This window comes from Megalobrama amblycephala, linkage group LG2 (genome assembly GCF_018812025.1).
Source record: "Megalobrama amblycephala isolate DHTTF-2021 linkage group LG2, ASM1881202v1, whole genome shotgun sequence".
Taxonomy (NCBI): domain Eukaryota; kingdom Metazoa; phylum Chordata; class Actinopteri; order Cypriniformes; family Xenocyprididae; genus Megalobrama; species Megalobrama amblycephala.
This window is the reverse complement of record NC_063045.1, coordinates 495,068-513,312: the sequence shown is the minus strand read 5'-3', so window position 1 is coordinate 513,312 and position 18,245 is coordinate 495,068.

Here is an 18,245-nt window from a genome sequence, read left to right as displayed (position 1 = left end):
TGCTTAATCTTTAAATATTGAGTTAGCATTTGCTTAGCAGCGCAGCGTGCTTCAACAGTCTGTTTAATGCTTAAAGAGAATTACTAAGCATATTAGCAGCTAGCGCATACACATGTTGCTTAACTTTAAATGGAAACAGGTTCGCTTTTGTATTCACATTCTAACGAAGCCACAGCTAGTGTTTTGTACAGCAGCAGCAGCAGTATGGATAACGAATTCAGATAGCAATAGAGCGAATATCAGCAATATTGAACGCAGCAGACGTTGCGGTGTGTGCCGCGTTCAGGCCTAAAGTTACCTGTTGCTATTGACTGAGATGAGTTTGTGTCGGCTAAAGAGTTGATCATGCAATGTGAATATTATCATGATTAAAATGCAAGAGACTTACCTTAGAGTGTGCCGAGGCAGTTCCATGTATTCTTCAAAGGATGCAAGAGCGCCTCAGTTGATGCTTAATGTGAATTTGTGCTATAATCTGTGTTTGCGCTCTGGATAACATTTGGTGTTTTCAATGCGGTGTGTTGAAGCGACAGGCAGTGTGGCTGAATCGAGTTCATACTGAGATAAGTGAACGTTTCTACACTCTCTCTCAGCCATACGTTTCATTTGTGTTTATACTGTGAGGACTGACAGTCGGTTGCACGTTGTGGAATATAGGAAGTGATGTTATGGGATTCACTCTCAAATTGCATTGACTGACATAACCATTGCATATGGGACAAAAATATAATAGGAATGCATTAGCATGCAACTCAGACAAGATAGAAATATTAATTCAAAATATTGAGTTTATTGAAATCTCATTTATATAATGACTTGTAAATCTAAATGTTCACAGTATTGCTATCCTTATGGTGGAGAAGTTGCTTGTACAGCATCTGTATTAAAGCACCCTCACTACTTTCTGATAAATTTCTGGATTCTGGAACGGGGCTGGGCTTCATGTCTAAACATAAACCTTTTCTTTTAATCTATGAAACACTGACTATGCTTATTTGTCTTAGAAGGGTGTTTACAGTCTGCAGCGATACGTATTTTATACAGCAGCAAGCATCACTGCAACTAAGCATAGAGGACATGGTGAACGTATTGACATTCAACCGGGGGTCACTTTATTTGCTCAACTTCAACAACACTTCAGGGCTGATGTTTAATGTACCTACATGTTGTGATGTCCTTAAATTATTGCACCACTAGATGGCACTCGAGTTTCCTGAGTTATATATATACATAGGAAGTAAAGCCGAGTTCAGACTGCACGATTTTAGCCCCGATTTTGGCTCGCTGACAGGTTTTGAGAAATCGCCGACAAATGCCCGAAATCACAGGCAAATCGGTGCTCGTTCACGCGAGTGAATGATGAGTGTATCATCCTACTGCAAATGGAGCTATTGAATGCTTCCACAGAGTTCTTAAAAGTACAATTCAATCAGCAATCCTACAATCAGCACCATGGAAAACAACAGTGACTGACTTCCTGCAGATCTATCATGCTACACCTCATGCTGTGACAGGGGTTTCCCCCTTTGAATGACTTCATGGAAGGAAAATGCATACAATGTCCTGACACTCTCACCTTCTGGTCATGAGCCTAAACAGCTGCAGAAGCGTGTATCTTCACGTCAGGATGTCATGAAATCTCGCTTTGACCACAAGCATCGAGTGCACCATTTTTCTTTCCAAAAAGGGGATAAAGTGCGCATTAAAAAGTCAGTATATGTACCAAAAGCCCATCCAAAATTCACTCCTCCAGTTGAGGTTAGGAAAAAAGTTGGCCCTTACACCTACCTCTTGGATGATGGAAAGAAGTGGCATGCATCGTGTCTTGCACCCGTGCCGACTAAAGTGCTGGATAATGGACTGACCATCAATGCTGAAAACTTGATTCCCGCTCATGTTCCATTGTCTGGAAATTCAGTGTCTTCTGATGCTTGTCCACGGGAGAGACATCAAAGACGTGAGCCAGGTTGGCTAAAGGACTATGTCCATTAGTCACAGAAACTGACATGGACTTTTGCAACATACATTACACATAATAACATGAAAATTCAAGTACTGAATAGTAGTTGAGTAGTTTTGTTCATACTTTTGTTCAGCACTCTTTTGCATTCATTTAATGTGTTGCTTAGTGTATAATTCATATACAGTGGGTACGGAAAGTATTCAGCCCCCTTAAATTTTTCACTCTTTGTTATATTGCAGCCATTTGCTAAAACCATTTAAGTTCAAGTTATTTTTTCCTCATTAATGTACACACAGCACCCCATATTGACAGAAAAACACAGAATTGTTGACATTTTTGCAGATTTATTAAAAAAGAAAAACTGAAATATCACATGGTCCTAAGTATTCAGACCCTTTGCTCAGTATTTAGTAGAAGCACCCTTTTGATCTAATACAGCTATGAGTCTTTTTGGGAAAGATGCAACAAGTTTTTCACACCTGGATTTGGGGATCCTCTGCCATTCCTCCTTGCAGATCCTCTCCAGTTCTGTCAGGTTGGATGGTAAACGTTGGTGGACAGCCATTTTTAGGTCTCTCCAGATGCTCAATTGGGTTTAAGTCAGGGTTGTTGTGAAGCCACTCCTTCGTTATTTTAGCTGTGTGCTTAGAGTCATTGTCTTGTTGGAAGGTAAACCTTCGGCCCAGTCTGAGGTCCTGAGCACTTTGGAGAAGGTTTTCGTCCAGGATATCCCTGTACTTGGCCACATTCATCTTTCCCTCGATTGCAACCAGTCGTCCTCTCCCTGCAGCTGAAAAACACCCCCACAGCATGATGCTGCCACCACCATGCTTCACTGTTGGGACTGTATTGGACAGGTGATGAGCAGTGCTTGGTTTTCTCCACACATACCGCTTAGAATTAAGGCCAAAAAGTTCTATCTTGATCTCATCAGACCAGAGAATCTTATTTCTCACCATCTTGGCAAACTCCATGCGGGCTTTCATGTGTCTTGCACTGAGGAGAGGCTTCCGTCAGGCCACTCTGCCATAAAGCCCTGACTGGTGGAGGGCTGCAGTGATGGTTGACTTTCTACAACTTTCTCCCATCTCCCGACTGCATCTCTGGAGCTCAGCCACAGTGATCTTTGGGTTCTTCTTTACCTCTCTCACCAAGGCTCTTCTCCCCCGATACCACAATTCTGTCTCTGAGCTCTTCAGGCAGTTCCTTTGACCTCATGATTCTCATTTGCTCTGACATGCACTGTGAGCTGTAAGGTCTTATATAGACAGGTGTGTGGCTTTCCTTATCAAGTCCAATCAGTATAATCAAACACAGCTGGACTCAAATGAAGGTGTAGAACCATCTCAAGCATGATCAGAAGAAATAGACAGCACCTGAGTTAAATATGAGTGTCACAGCAAAGGGTCTGAATACTTAGGACCATGTGATATTTCAGTTTTTCTTTTTTAATAAATCTGCAAAAATGTCAACAATTCTGTGTTTTTCTGTCAATATGGGGTACTGTGTGTACATTAATGAGGAAAAAAATGAACTTAAATGATTTTAGCAAATGGCTGCAATATAACAAAGAGTGAAAAATTTAAGGGGGTCTGAATACTTTCCGTACCCACTGTACATGTGGAATTGTTGATACATTTCAGATTTTATGTTCTTTATTTCTATTTCATGCCAATTGTCGGCTAAAGAAAGAATTCATTTAACTAAGAGGGGAATATGTGATGTCCTTACATTAATGCACCTGAGTTGTATATATATATATATATATATATATATATATATATATATATATATATATATATATATACATAGGAAGTAAGTGAGAAGCGTGAGAAAGTATGCTGAGCATGTGCATGCATGTTATCCTGCTGGTTCAAATTAGTTATTGAAAGCTGTCTTTTCTTTGGATAATGGCGACAAGGGGATCTGCCAATATCCCTTTGTTAAGTCCAGTGTCGAATAAAATCGAGCCGTACCGAGCCGGTCAAGAAATTCGTCCACCCGCGGCATTGGATACACGTCGAATTTCGACACTGCGTTCACCTTGCGATAGTCCACACAGAACCGAACTGAGCCGTCCCTTTTAGGGATTGTTTTTTTATATTCGCCTCTGGCCCAAGATCATCCTCTCCGCTAATCACCGTCGCCAGCATCACTGATTCTGCCTCATTCCAGTTTTTAAGGAGATTGAGGTGGTAAATTTGACATGCTCCTCTCCTATCGGAACATATCACCTCATAATCGAGCTCGCCAACTTGCCGTGTAACCTCAAACGGTCCTTGCCACTTTGCAAGTAATTTCGAACTTGAAGTGGGGAGCAATACAAGCACTTTATCTCCCGGTGAAAATTTGCGTAAATTAGTCCCCCTGTCATACAGCTGGCTCTGTCTGTGCTGGGCTTGCAACAAATTCTCCATAGATAGCCGCCCCAACGTGTGGAGTTTTGTTCTCAAGTCCAGCACATACTGAATTTAGTTTTTGGCCTGAGATGGTCCGTCCTCCCAAATCTCCCTTAGGACGTCCAGTACACCGCGGGGCTGGCGTCCGAAGAGAAGCTCGAAGGGGGAAAACCCCGTGGAGGCTTGCGGGACCTCTCAGACTGCGAATAACAGGGGTTCCAACCACCTATCCCAATTTTTGGCGTCCTCTTGAACAAATTTACGAATCAGGGATTTAAGCGTGCGATTAAAACGTTCGACCAGCTCATCCATTTGTGGGTGAAAGACGCTGGTACGAACCGATTTAATGCCCAATAACTCGTAAAGTTTGCGTAACGTGTGTGACATAAACGCCGTGCCTTGATCAGTGAGGATTTCTTTCGGAATCCTCACTCGGGAGATTAAACTAAACATCGTGTCCGCAACACTCTTAGCGGAAATGTTGCGGAGAGCCACTGCTTCGGGGTATCGCGTTGCATAATCTGCAATGACTAATGCAAAGCGATGCCCTCTCGCTGATCGCTCTAATGGCCCGATGAGGTCAATACCAATTCTTTCGAAGGGGACCTGCATTAATGGGAGAGGGCGCAAAGGCGCTTTTGGGGTGGCCAGTGGATTTACCAACTGACATTCATGACAAGACGCACACCGCCTGCGCACATTCTCGTGAATGCCCGGCCAAAAAAATCGGGTCATGAGGCGATTTAGTGTTGCCGTTTGTCCTAAATGCCCAGCCACTGGATTAGAATGAGCCGCTTGGAAAAGCATTTCCCTGCGCCTCTTCAGAACTAACAATTGAGTTGTATCTTCCTTTGTCTGAATGTCTTGGGTCACTCAATACAACCTATCTTTTATGATCGCAAAGTATGGATAAGAGAGCGGTTGTCCAGGGTGGAGAGGCTGACCATCAATGGTACTGACCTTTTCAAATGCATGTTTTAGCGTCTCATTGTGAGACTGCTCCAGGGGAAAATCATCGCGATCCAATAGAATAAGTCTTCCGATCTCACTCTGTTCCCCTGAAGCTGAACTCACTGGTCCCTGATCAGTCTCTCCCACCTGCACTCGCACATCTCTATCCAGCAATTTTCTCCCCAAGAGGCATCCGAGCATAAACACCCTAATAATTCATTAAACGCGGGCCAATTCGTTCCCAAAATTATCGGATGCCGGAGGTGCGGATTAACTGCCACCTCAACACTATGCTTTTGACCCCTGAAATGAATAATGACGGGCACTATCGGATATTTCACCACATCCCCGTGCACACACCGCACCCTAACCACGCGGCCTGTATCCAATGCCCCGGATGAAATCAGGCTTTGATGAACGGAGGTTTGGTTACATCCTGAGTCCACCAAAGCCTGATAGGTACCCCCCTTGATACTCACAGGTATTTGGTACTCGCCAGCTTGACCAGGGGCAGCCTGCAGGACGTCCAGGTCCTGGATCATTGTCCCGAACTCCAGGGGAGAGGGACAGGCCTGGAGAGAGAGGGGGAAAAAAGAGGGGGAGAGAGAGAGGTAGATGGTAGGGGTTGCTGACCCCTTGGCACGCCACCATGTGGTCCTCCGCCAGCTGGATAGCGGAGTCTAGCGACGTGGGATGGTGGCACTGGACCCACTCGGCGGTTTTCTTTGGGAGCCGCGTGATGAACTGCTCCAGTACCACGTGATCGATAACCTGGTCCACGTCGTTTCCCTCCGCCAGCAGCCATTTGCGGCACGAGTCCCGGAGCTGTTGGGCCATCACGAAGGGCCGGCCCGATTCACCCACCTCCAGGGAGCAGAAGCGCTGTCTGTGCTGTTCCGGGGTCCGACCGACCCGCTGGATAATGGCCCACCAAAGGTCGTCGAAGACCAGGAGGTTCTGTACTGGCAGCTGCTGTGCTGCCACCTGTGATTCCCCCGAGAGCAGCGGGACTAATCTCATCGACCACTGGTCCCGCGGCCAACCGCTCGCCTCAGCGGAACGTTCAAACAGGTCGAGGAAGATTTCGGGGTCGTCCAGGGGACCCATTTTATTCAGGGGTAGGTGGGTGGGCACAGCTGGCTGCCCAACGGTCTCCGTGAGATCCTCCCGGTTGATCCAGCTCAAGAATCTCCTGCTGCTGGGTCTGCAAAATAGTCTGGAAACAGCGTTCCTGGTCGTTCCTCAGGTCCAGCAGGGCCTGATGTTGTTCTTGATGTAAGACCGCAAGGGAGGCGATGATGTCCGCAAACGGGGTGGGAGACGAAGATTGCATGGCAGCGGCCACCAGTCTTCCTTCCCGGGTTTCGGCACCAGTGTAGTAAGATCAAAGTTTGTCTGGAAGGAAGAGGACGGAGTTGGCAATCGTCTGCTGACTGAGCTTTATTCAACAACTCAAAACTGTTCAACAGAAAGACATAATATAAATAAATAATCCACAAAGGGCTTCACTCCAGTCTTGGTATACACAATTCTCAACGGGCTTCACACCAGCGTCGTGACCAGCGTCTCAGTCAGCAGTTCCTCTCTCTCTGCTTCTCGTGGCGTTTTATCCTGTCTCCGCGCCAATTACTGGAATGAGAAACAGGTGTTCGTGATTTACATTTAACCCGCTCACTTACCAAGCCTCTCCTGACGCTTTCTCCTGCTGCAGACCTTGCTATGACCTTTGGAATTCCCTAGTGGTCTAGTGGTAGATTTTTTGTTAACAGTATCAAAGGTTGCGTGTTGTAATCCACCCTCGCATATCCCCCCCCCCCACATTAAAATCAAAGATGTTCATCAATGTTTGTATATCAAGAACAGGGACACGTTTGTGTGCATTTGTTTCGTGATTTTACCGGAAAAACAGAACCTCCGCAACGGCGTAAAGCGAACGAAGACATGCACGAGCAAAAAAAGAACGTAACCCCGCCTACGTTTTAATTTGATTGGCCATCTCAATCATTTTGACATTGACGAGCGTTCTTAGACCACTGAGGCAGACCAGACTAAAAATGTAACTTTTAAACCGTTTTGTCATTCTAACTACATGCAGAGTGCTGTAATGAAGTGCAGCAGAGCAGTGCAAGAATTTCATTTCACAATATTGAGGGGGACGATTTGGCCATTTCTAATTATTGGGTGGGGATTTGTCCCCCTCAATGTCTATGGTGGTCTATGGCCCTGATCTACTGGTGTGTTATTTAGTGCTGGGAGCTGTCAATCATATTTGACCTCTGACCTGTGACTCTTATTTGACTGTTGATGGATTCACTTTATTTCAGTGTAAAGATGTTTAGTGTGAAGTGGAAGATTGTGATCTTCTTATTATCAGGAGAGAAAATGAAGAAATACTTCAGCCTCAAACTGCTGACACACACAGAGACGACAAACATCCAGCAGAAGCTGTTTATCCACCGACAGATCAAACCAGACACACTGATGCTTGAACAGATAAAATAAAGAGAAAAAATATTACAGGGTTCATTCGACTCAAAAGCCAGTAAATCACATGTATAATGTTTGCATAATGTTGTAGGATGTAGTGGAGTCCCATGTTGACTGCTTCATCCACAGACCTGTTAGCTCGATAAGCAAACTGCAGGGGGTCCAGAAAGGGTCCAGTAATGTCCTTCAGGTAGGCCAGCACCAGTCTCTCAAATGACTTCATGACCACAGATGTTAAGGCAACAGGTCTGTAGTCATTCAGTCCTGTGATTTTGGGGTGTTTTTGGGGATGGGGAAGATGGTAGAGTATTTGAAGCAGGAAGGAACTTCACACAGCTCCAGTTGAAGGGAACAGATTCTGGAATCCACTGCCGCTTCAGTGTATAGCTCTTGAGTGATTCTTAATGAAGTTATTAATCAATATTCATCCTTCTAAATGTTAAATGATTTGAATGACTTTATCAAGGTGTATTTTACAGTATTTCACAATTGCTTAAACACTAAACCCCATTCTCTGAACCCAATGCTCAGTGGCCTAAACCCATTTGTCGAATCAGTCACTTTGTAGGCAAAACCTTAAACAAGTTCAGGTAGTTAAGACACTGTTTGCAAATCTCATCCACTCTTTTTGCAAAACTCTAAACTAGAGGTCTACAAAGAAGACCCGAGACCCGAGGACCTGGGACCCGACCCGGGACCCGTACAGGTTCGGGACTATATTTTAAATGGTCAGCCGGGTCGGGTCCTAATCTATTACTTCGGTTCCCGGGTCTGATTAACATTGTGTGTATACCCGAGCCAATTTGATTTGGAGATCACCCGAATCAAGAGCAAGTGTGTGTGTGTGTGTGTGTGTGTGTGAGAGAGCGCTTGTGTGTGTGTGTGTGTGTGTGTGTGTGTGTGTGTGTGTGTGTGTGTGAGAGAGAGAGCGCTTGTGTGTGTGTGTGTGTGTGTGTGTGAGAGATAGAGCGCTGTGTGTGTGTGTGTGTGTGTGTGTGTGTGTGTGTGTGTGTGTCACAGGCAGAGTGTGTGAATATGTGTGTGTGTTTCAATGAGTGTGTGAGTGCAGAGGGGGGAGGGAGGGAGGGAGGGAGCAGAGCGTGAGAAAGGAACAAGTACAGTGTGTGTGTGTGTGTGTGTGTGTGTGTGTGTGTGTCACGGGAGAGAGAGAGAGAGAGAGAGAGAGAGAGAGAGAGAGAGAGAGTGAGTGTGTGTGTGTGTGTGTGTGTGTGTGTGTGTGTGTGTGTGTGTGTGTGTGAGAGAGAGAATTTGAACACCATTTTATTACAATTTAAATAAAAAAGTGACACAAGAGTATATTGTCTACCAAGCAGAGAGACCCTCAGAGCAAACTGTTAAAAATCAAAACATCATCAATAATATTACAAAGAACATTTTTTACACACCATCTTTGTTCAAAATACATCATATTTTTTGTTGCTTTATAATAACGAAAGTCAATTAAAATTCTTGACTTCACCAAGATTGAAAAAATCATTGTAACATCTGTGTCGAAACTTCCCTCCATTTTTCTTTTTCTACTCACATAAATTGCCATTTTCGCTTTACCCAACAAGAAATTAAATAATTGACATTCAAAGGAACGTCTTCTGGAATACTTAAAACCACAAATAAAAATCTCCATGGAAACCTTTTAAACAGATCTTGTAACAAAGAAAACAAAGGTCTTAATCTATTACAATACATGAAGGCATGAAACACGATTCTCGATTTACTTCACAATTAATTATTGAAACAAAAGCATTAACAGCTATAATTCCATGCAAAACTCTCCATTGTAAATCCCCTGTTTTTTTACTAAGTGGTGACTTATAAAGTGCCCCCCATTCAGGTCTTACATTTTCACTCAAGTGTAGAACATTACGCCAAGGTCAGTCTATTTTTCCATCAAGACTTTTTTTGTTAAAAACTTTAACACAATATCTATACATAACTTTACCAGAAACCTTCCCTTTCCCTTACAAAACTAAATTACTACATCTTAAAAGAAACCCATTACACATTTCTAAATCAGGTATCAAACACAAATTCGGGAAAGAATCATCATCCTCAGGTTGAATCCGCTCTTCTTTGATTTGATAAGTAAGTCCGTCAAAACAGGAAAAAAATTCTCATTCGACACATCCAAACGTGAACCAAAAATCAGAGGTTCTTGTAGCGTCCAATACAAAGAATCAGTATTTTCACATCTCAAAACTTTAAAAAGTGACCACACTTTAAATAAATTACAATAATAAATTGGTAATTTGGATACAGACATTTCTTAGGGTTCATCAAAAACAAGGTCTTGTCCAGGCCCAAACCTTCAAATTTGTTTAAAATAATAGAAGCAGCCAAACTCCAATTTTCATTTACAGGAGTATCAATGAACCTTTGTACAAATTTTATCCTAAAAGCTGCCGCTCTACTTTGCAAATGAATCAGACCTTGTCCCCCTTCATCTTTAGACAAAAAGAAAACACTTTGTGGAACCCAATGTAAATTGAAACAACTTTATCTATTCTTTTTGGTTTACTGTAATGATGTTGCTTCATTCTTCTCTTTTGTGGTGTCTTAAAAACACACTCATCCTGTTCTTCCAATAAACAAAGATCTCTTAACAGTTCTACATCTTGATTTTGGTCAGAACTCTGCCTATCACCTGAACCATTAGCTGACTGCATCTGATCAGATACAGAATCTTCTTCCATCTCAACCACAGTCTGTCCTTCATCAACCGTTTGTTTCACAACTGCTGCATCACTTGATAAAGCTATTAGGCTTACATCTTTGGCTTGCGTTTTGTTTTCTCCAACTACATTAGCTGTTGTAGGCAGCTCCTCTCTAACAGTTTGTACTACCTCCTTATCTTCAACAGCCTTTTCAACCGAGACCGACAAAACATTTAGTTTGGATTTTTCTTCTTTTTTCGGGCAAGCTCTCACAAGGTGTCCTATTTCACCGCAACAAAGGCACCTCATGTTATTGGTTGTAGCATAAATCACATAGTTGAACTCATCATGTTTAAAGTTAAACGTTAAGTCCAACTCTTCTCTGTTATCCTTTCACACCATGAACACGAAGCGTCTAAACGACACTACATGTTTTAGTAATGGCGATTTACAACCGATCTGAATCATTTTTATTGGGGAAACCAATTTACCGTATCGCTCTAACATTTGTACAAGCAACTCATTTTTAATGAAAGGCGGTACATTTGAAAGAATAACCTTCTTTGACGGCATAGACAACGGTAGCACAGGAACAAACGCATTGTCAATTACAACTCCAGTTTCAACCACAAAATAACTTTTATTACAATAAAATGAACAACCATTAACTATTTCTTCACAGTAAATCCATTCTCAAATATTTACCAACTTAAAGCAAAACACAACTCTCCATTCACAACAGAGCATAAGGCTTCTCTATAACACCATATAGATTCAAACTTCATTAAGTTATTCATCACTTTATAAAATCGAAAATCAAGAACAATTCTAGATTTCACCATTACATTAAACACCCTTAACACATCACTATCATTTCTCTGTTCTATATGATTTCTCCTGCTATAGTGTATATAGCCATTTTTGCTTTTCCAAGTACAAAATTTAACAACTGACATTCACCACGTCTATTTCTCACATATTTAAAACCAAAAATTAAAATTTGTACAGAAAAAAACTCATTAAAACATTCAAACAAAGGTTTCAGTCTAAAACAGTATATCAAACAATGATAAACAGTCTCTTTTTCAGAACAAAAAGGGCAATCATGACTTGAATCAGGATTTAAAATAGAAACAAAAGCATTAACTGCGATTATTCCATGTAAAACCCTCCAGCTGTTTTTTAGGTTAATGGTGGCTTATATAACGCTCTCCACTCCGGTCTAACATTTTCATTCAATCCCAAAACATCCCGCCAAGGTGTATCAATTTTTTGATTTAAACCTTTTTTGTTAAAATTTTTTACACATGCCTTATACAATTGTTTTCCATTAACATCATTAAAATCCAAACATGTGCTCTTTAGTTCCAGAAAAACTCCAGAGTACTCATTTAAATTGGGAGATAAAAACAATTTAGGAAAAGGATCCATATCATTCGGAGAAATAAGTCCTTCACAATAATCTTTGAGCATATTATCTTCCTCTGCTGTGAGAACAAATCTCATCTTCTGTAATATTTGAGTCATTGTTCGAACTGATTTAATCTTCACACAGGCAGCCACTTCCTCAACATTAACTAGTCCAGCCCCGGCCAAAAATACACATTTTTTTAAAACTGTGATTCCTGCTCGAATAAAAAGTTCAGTAAATGTGCTGATTGTGCTTATTACATCCAGTCTTGCACCATTTATCAGTGGCTCCTCCAACAACCAAAATAAAGAGTTTGTAGTTTCAGACTTCTTCACATTAAAACAACTCCAAACCTTAAAAATATTTTGATAGAAGCAGTAAACATGAAGTGTCAGTCCTATTAGGGTCCATCAAAAACAAGGATTTGTCCAAGTTCATCCCTTGAACAGATTTCAGTATAACACTGGTTACTGTTCTCCAACTCACATTTTCTGAATCCTTAAGAAATCTCTGCAAAAACTGTAATCGAAAAACAGCAGTCCTGCTTTGCAGATGGACCAGTCCTTGTCCACCTTCCTCTTTTGGTAAATACAAGATATTATGTGTTACCCAATGAAATTTTCCCCAAAAAAAATCTATCAAAATTGATTGTATCTTTGCCAATAAATAGGTTGGTGGATCAACACAAGCCAACCGATGCCACAAAAAAGACGCAACCAAATTATTTATTATAATTGTTCTTCCTCTATGACATTGCTGATTTTAGCCACTTCCATCTTTCCAAGTCGACCCTTTATCTTTTCGATTACTCCTTCCCAATTCTTCTGCAAAGTAGCTTCATCACCCAAATACACTCCCAGATATTTAAAACCATTCCTTTTCTAATATTAAACCACCTGGCAGATCTGGTATTCTTCACTTTCCACTTTCCAAGCAACACGCTTCACTTTTTTTCCAATTGATTTTTGCAGAAGAAATAGATTCAAACTCACTGGATACCCTTATTACAGTTTTTATATCTTTATGGCCTTCAATCATCACAACAATGTCATCAGCATAAGCAGATAACTTTATTGCATTGTCACATTTTGGAATTTTTAAACCAACCAGCTCTTTTCTCAATTTATGTAAAAAAGGTTCTATTGCCAATGCATACAGCAATCCAGACAAAGAGCAACCTTGTCTGATTCCACGATTAACCTTAAAGGGAGCGCATAAGCCTTCAAGACACCCTCAATGTCATTATACAAAGTTTTGATTTTATCAATAAAATCTAAACTAAAACCAAAAGCTTTCAAAACTTTCCATAAATAATCATGTTCAACACGATCAAAAGCTTTCTCTTGATCAATGGAAATCAAGCCTGCGTTCAAACCAAATATCTTAACTACTTCAAAAATATCTCTAATTAATGAAACATTCACAAATATTGATCTGCCAGGTATGCAATAAGACTGGTCTGGATGTATAACATCTTCCAAAACCTTTCCAAGTCTTGTTGCTAACACTTTAGAAAGTATTTTATAATCACAACATAACAAGGATACAGGTCGCCAACTTGCTATATTAGTTAAATCACCTTTTTTAGGCAAAAGAGTGAGAACTGCTCTTCGACAGCTTAAAGGTAGACTTCCTTGAATTATACTGTTATTTAGAACTTCCAATAAATCTTCTCCAATTATATCCCAATAAGACTTATAGAACTCAACCGGAATTCCATCAGTTCCAGGAACTCTACCACATTCCATGTTTTGAAGATTATTATACAGCTCTTCCAATGTTATGGGCTTATTAAGCTCTTCATTAGATTCTTCAGAAATCTGAGGTAAATCGCTAAAAAAACATTGTTCAATAAATTCATCTTCTCTCATTTTTGTACAATTTTTCATAAAAACTGACTGCTCTCTTACGTATTTCAATTGGATCTGAAAGTAAAACCCCACTTTCAGATTGTAAAACATTAATAAAACGTCTCTGCCCATTTTTCTTTTCTAGCCCAAAGAAATTTTTTGATGGATCGTCCATCTCATTAAATCTTTGAAAGCGTGATCTTATTAATGCTCCTTGTGCTTTTAAACCCAGCAGATCAGATAAAGCAGATTTTTTTCTTTTTTAAATCAACATTAAGGTCTTGATTTCCAGTTTGTGTTAATTGTTGAAGTTTCATAATTTCATCTTCTAAAATCTGAACAGATCTAGCCAAATCTTTAGTGACATTCAGGGTGTATTGTTGTTTTATTTGAGTTTTTCCAAAATCCCACCAACTCTTTAATGACTGAAAGTTATTCTTTTCCTTTTTAAAATTAATCCAGAAACAATTCAAAATTTCTTTAAACCAAGTATCATTTAACAGAGTTGTGTTAAAATGCCAATAGGCACTACTGGGTTTAACAGAATTCATAGAAATTACACATCCTATTAAACTATGATCTGAAAAACCAACCGGCGAAATAAAACATCTTTTGAAAATGCTAAGATGATGTTTAAAAACATAAAGCTTGTCTAGCCTTGCTAATGATAATGAGTTATCTCGCGCATGTACCCATGTATATTGTCTAATATCTTTGTTAAAATTTCTCCACACATCACTCAAATCATGCGTTTCAATCATTTGAATAAGCCTTCTGCGTGATGGCATATGTGGCTCAATATGATTTCGGTCTACTTACTGCACAACTAAAATCACCTCCCAAAAACAAGTATTCTTCACCTTTATACTCTTCTAGAGTTTTACAAAGATTATCTAACAAAACCATTCTTTGTATTGGATGTGTTGGAGCATAAATACATATAAAAACAAATCCATACTTTTCAAAGTTTGCAGTCACTTTTAAAATTCTTCCTTTTATAATCTCTTCCATTTTAACTGAATTGGGAACAAATTTTTTATCGAACAGAATACAAACTCCTCCACTCAGAGAGTGTTATTTCTCAAAAAAGATTCTTTTAACCAATCAACAGCATTCTTATCGTCACTATGGGTTTCTTGCAGAAATACAACATCCATTTTTTTTGTCTCACTAACTCATATATTTCCAAGTCTTTTCCTCACATCTCTGGCTCCATTCACATTTAAAGAAGCAATGTGGATTTCACCCATAGTAAAGGATAAGATTAGCCATAGAAAACTGAATAAGAGACAAGCTCCCGTCATTGAATTAATCTTCATTTTCGCTATTATTCAATTGATTTTGAATCTTTGGTAACAATTTTTTTAAGACGATACACTTCTTTATCTAAGAAGCGTCCTTCAGTCATTGAACTTTTAGTAACTTCGACAAATCTTTTAAGATTTGGAAAATAATCAACAATTTGTACACCTCTTAGAGTTTTTATCACTTTCAGAAATGTTTTAATTTTTTATGACATGTCCAATCAGTCTGAGAGCAGAATGAGGCACATCAGAAGAATCACTCTCACTTTCCGCACCTTGATCATTTTCACTGGTCTGTTCTCTTGTTTTTCTTGCTTGTTTATTTGCAGTGCGTTCCTTTTTCTTCTTCCTTTTCAGAGGGGTTTTAAAAATACTTTGATCTACTTCCATCAACAAACCACCATCCTCCAGTGTTTGTATTTTCTGAAGCAGAATCAACATCAAGAGTTTGACTCACTGAGACTGACTCCAACTTTTCACTATTTTCATTCACAGACTCATGTTTATCAGCTCTGTGTTCTTCAGTGACAGTTTTTTCTTTCATTTCAACTGCAGACCCTTCACTTAAACCAACATCAGTTGGATTTGATTCATCAGCATTAGCAGAATTAACAGCTTTATGCTGCGCACCCGAAGAACTGGGTTTACTAACATTCGCACTATTGTCCGGACAAGCGCGAATCTGATGACCCGTCTTTCCACATCCAAAACACCTCATGGTGTCAGTCGATACAAAGATTGTATAGTCGAAATCATCGATTCTGAATTTCAAATTCAGATCAAGTTCGTTCCCGTTATTTAAAATCATGTCTGTAAATCTCCTGAAAGAAACAACGTGTTTCAATAACTCAGATTTACTACCGACTGCGATCTTTTTAACAGGCGAGACAAGTTTGCCAAAGCGTGAAAGCTCTCTTGCTAGCGCTTCATCTTTAATAAAAGGTGGAACATTTGACAATGTAACCTTTTTATCTGGTGTAGAAAGGGGAAGTACAGGTACAAACGAACCCCGCAATTCAATGCCTTTTTCCACTACCTCATTCGCCTTTTCTGTCGTGCTCAAAAATATTACAATTGCATTGTTCATTTTTGATGCCGCCAGAACACATTTATGTCCAACCACATTACCAACAGCTAAGCTGCATTCCTCTATACTCCCTGCCGTCGACACTACTTTAATTCTGTGCCGACCACCTGTATGGGCCGCCATGGTGTTTGAAAAAACACCTGCGTATAACGCCCTAAATTTTAACAAGCCTTGTATCACCCAGCCAACACACCCAAAGTTTAAACAAAGATCCAATAAACTCATATAACATAGAAAAAGAAAGTTTGAAAAAGAAGCCACAGCGGGCACAAAAAATGCTCACACACTCACCCTCACCATTCGCACATGCGCACAACGAGAGAGAGACAGAGAGAGAGAGAGAGTGTGTGTGTGTGTGTATGAGACTGTGTGTGTGTGTGTGTGTGTGTGTGTGTGTTTGGATGGGGTAGAGTGGACCGTCTAAAAGGTGTTGTCAGAAGAAAGGTGTGTGGGAGTGTGTGTCACATGGTGTTGAAGAAGATGTGTGCATTTTAAATATGGGGAGAGAGAGTGTATGAAGTCTGTTGATGTGTGTGTGTGTGTGTGTGTGTATATGAGGGAGAGCATGAGAGGGAGGGAAAGACAGTGTGAGTGTGTGTAACAGGTATACAAAGTATACTACTAAATATTGTTATAATTCACACAAAATTGTTCTATTGTATGTTTTATGATACCTGATCTAAAGGTGCGCTTCTCCTTTAAGTGATGCGAGGTCACAGTATGACCTAATTTCCTGTCCTGTCTCCTCCTCTTCCCTTTTGAAATGTGATTCTATGGAAGAGGTAGGTTTCTTTTGTCATCCTGTTAATTTTATTTAATCCTTATGTTAATTATATCTTTTATATCTGTATTTCCACCCAAACTTATGTGTAAAGTACTATTTTATTTATCCTTGGGATTTTTTTGTCATTTTACATTCTTTGAGGAATATTTCTGTCTTTTATGTGAAACCAGCACATGGTAATGGAGGTGCATCATATTTGTTTTATAGAGTGTTATAAGGGTCACTCAATCTGAGGCTGCTTATTTTGTCTCTATTATTCAGTAAAAGATCCAGTGAATCGGCTGCCTGCTGTCCCGTGTCTGTCTTTGCATCCACACAACGTAACACAACGCAGACCAAGTTTTAATACCCGGTGTCGCTGGCCGCACATCGCGCTGGGCATAAGCGAGCCGCACGGGTTACATGTGCGTGACAAAGACAGACACAATATGCTGGTGTGTGTATATGTGTGACTGTGTGTGTTTGTGAAAGGGGGAAGAGTGACGGTAGATAAAAGATGTGTATATGTGACAGAGTGTTTGAAAGAGGCATGTGTGTATGTGCTGGTCAGGTTGGAAAAAATGTTTTTGCGAGGACAGTAAAACCTGAAATCACTTACATTGTGGGGACCGGACAACAGTTGTCATGAAGGAAACAGCTTATTGAATATACAAAAAAAAAAATGTCTTAATGAAAATGTAAAAATGCAGAAAGGTTTATATGATGGTAAGGTTTTTGGTTTGGTGATCAAAAAGATCATTAGCTCCAAATAAAAACAATACAAGTGAGTGGAAAATCCCCATCATGATAGAAAAACAATTGTGTGTGGATGTATGTTGGATGTATGGGGTTTTTTTTGTTGTTTTTTCAACTCTTTCAATCTAATGCACAAAATAAGCTCTAGCAATTTAAATATGAATGCACCCAGACACGACAAAAAAAATAAATAAATAAATAAAATACGGAGAGCAGCAGCTTTTGTTTCTGCTCTGATAGCCGCAAGACCAGAACTCTGCGAGTGCGTGTTAGAAATCAGGAATGGTGAGAGAACATTGTGCTTGGTACGTTTTTCGTATTCAAACCAAACTTGGGTCTTCAGCCGGCAAAGTTTGAATCCTGTCTGGCTAGTGTGCTCCATAATGTTTACACATTAGGTCAGTAGGTGGAGAGAAGGCGCTTTTGCACTTTTTCGAATGCATTGGTCAAGCTCAAAACATTTTAGACCCTGTTTACACCTGTATTTAGCATCATTCACTTGTGATCCAAATGACCAAAACGCATCTTAATTCCAGGTGGAAACAGAATCTCAGAAGAATTTGATGAGAAATGTTTGAAATTGATCATTTTGTATTGATCAT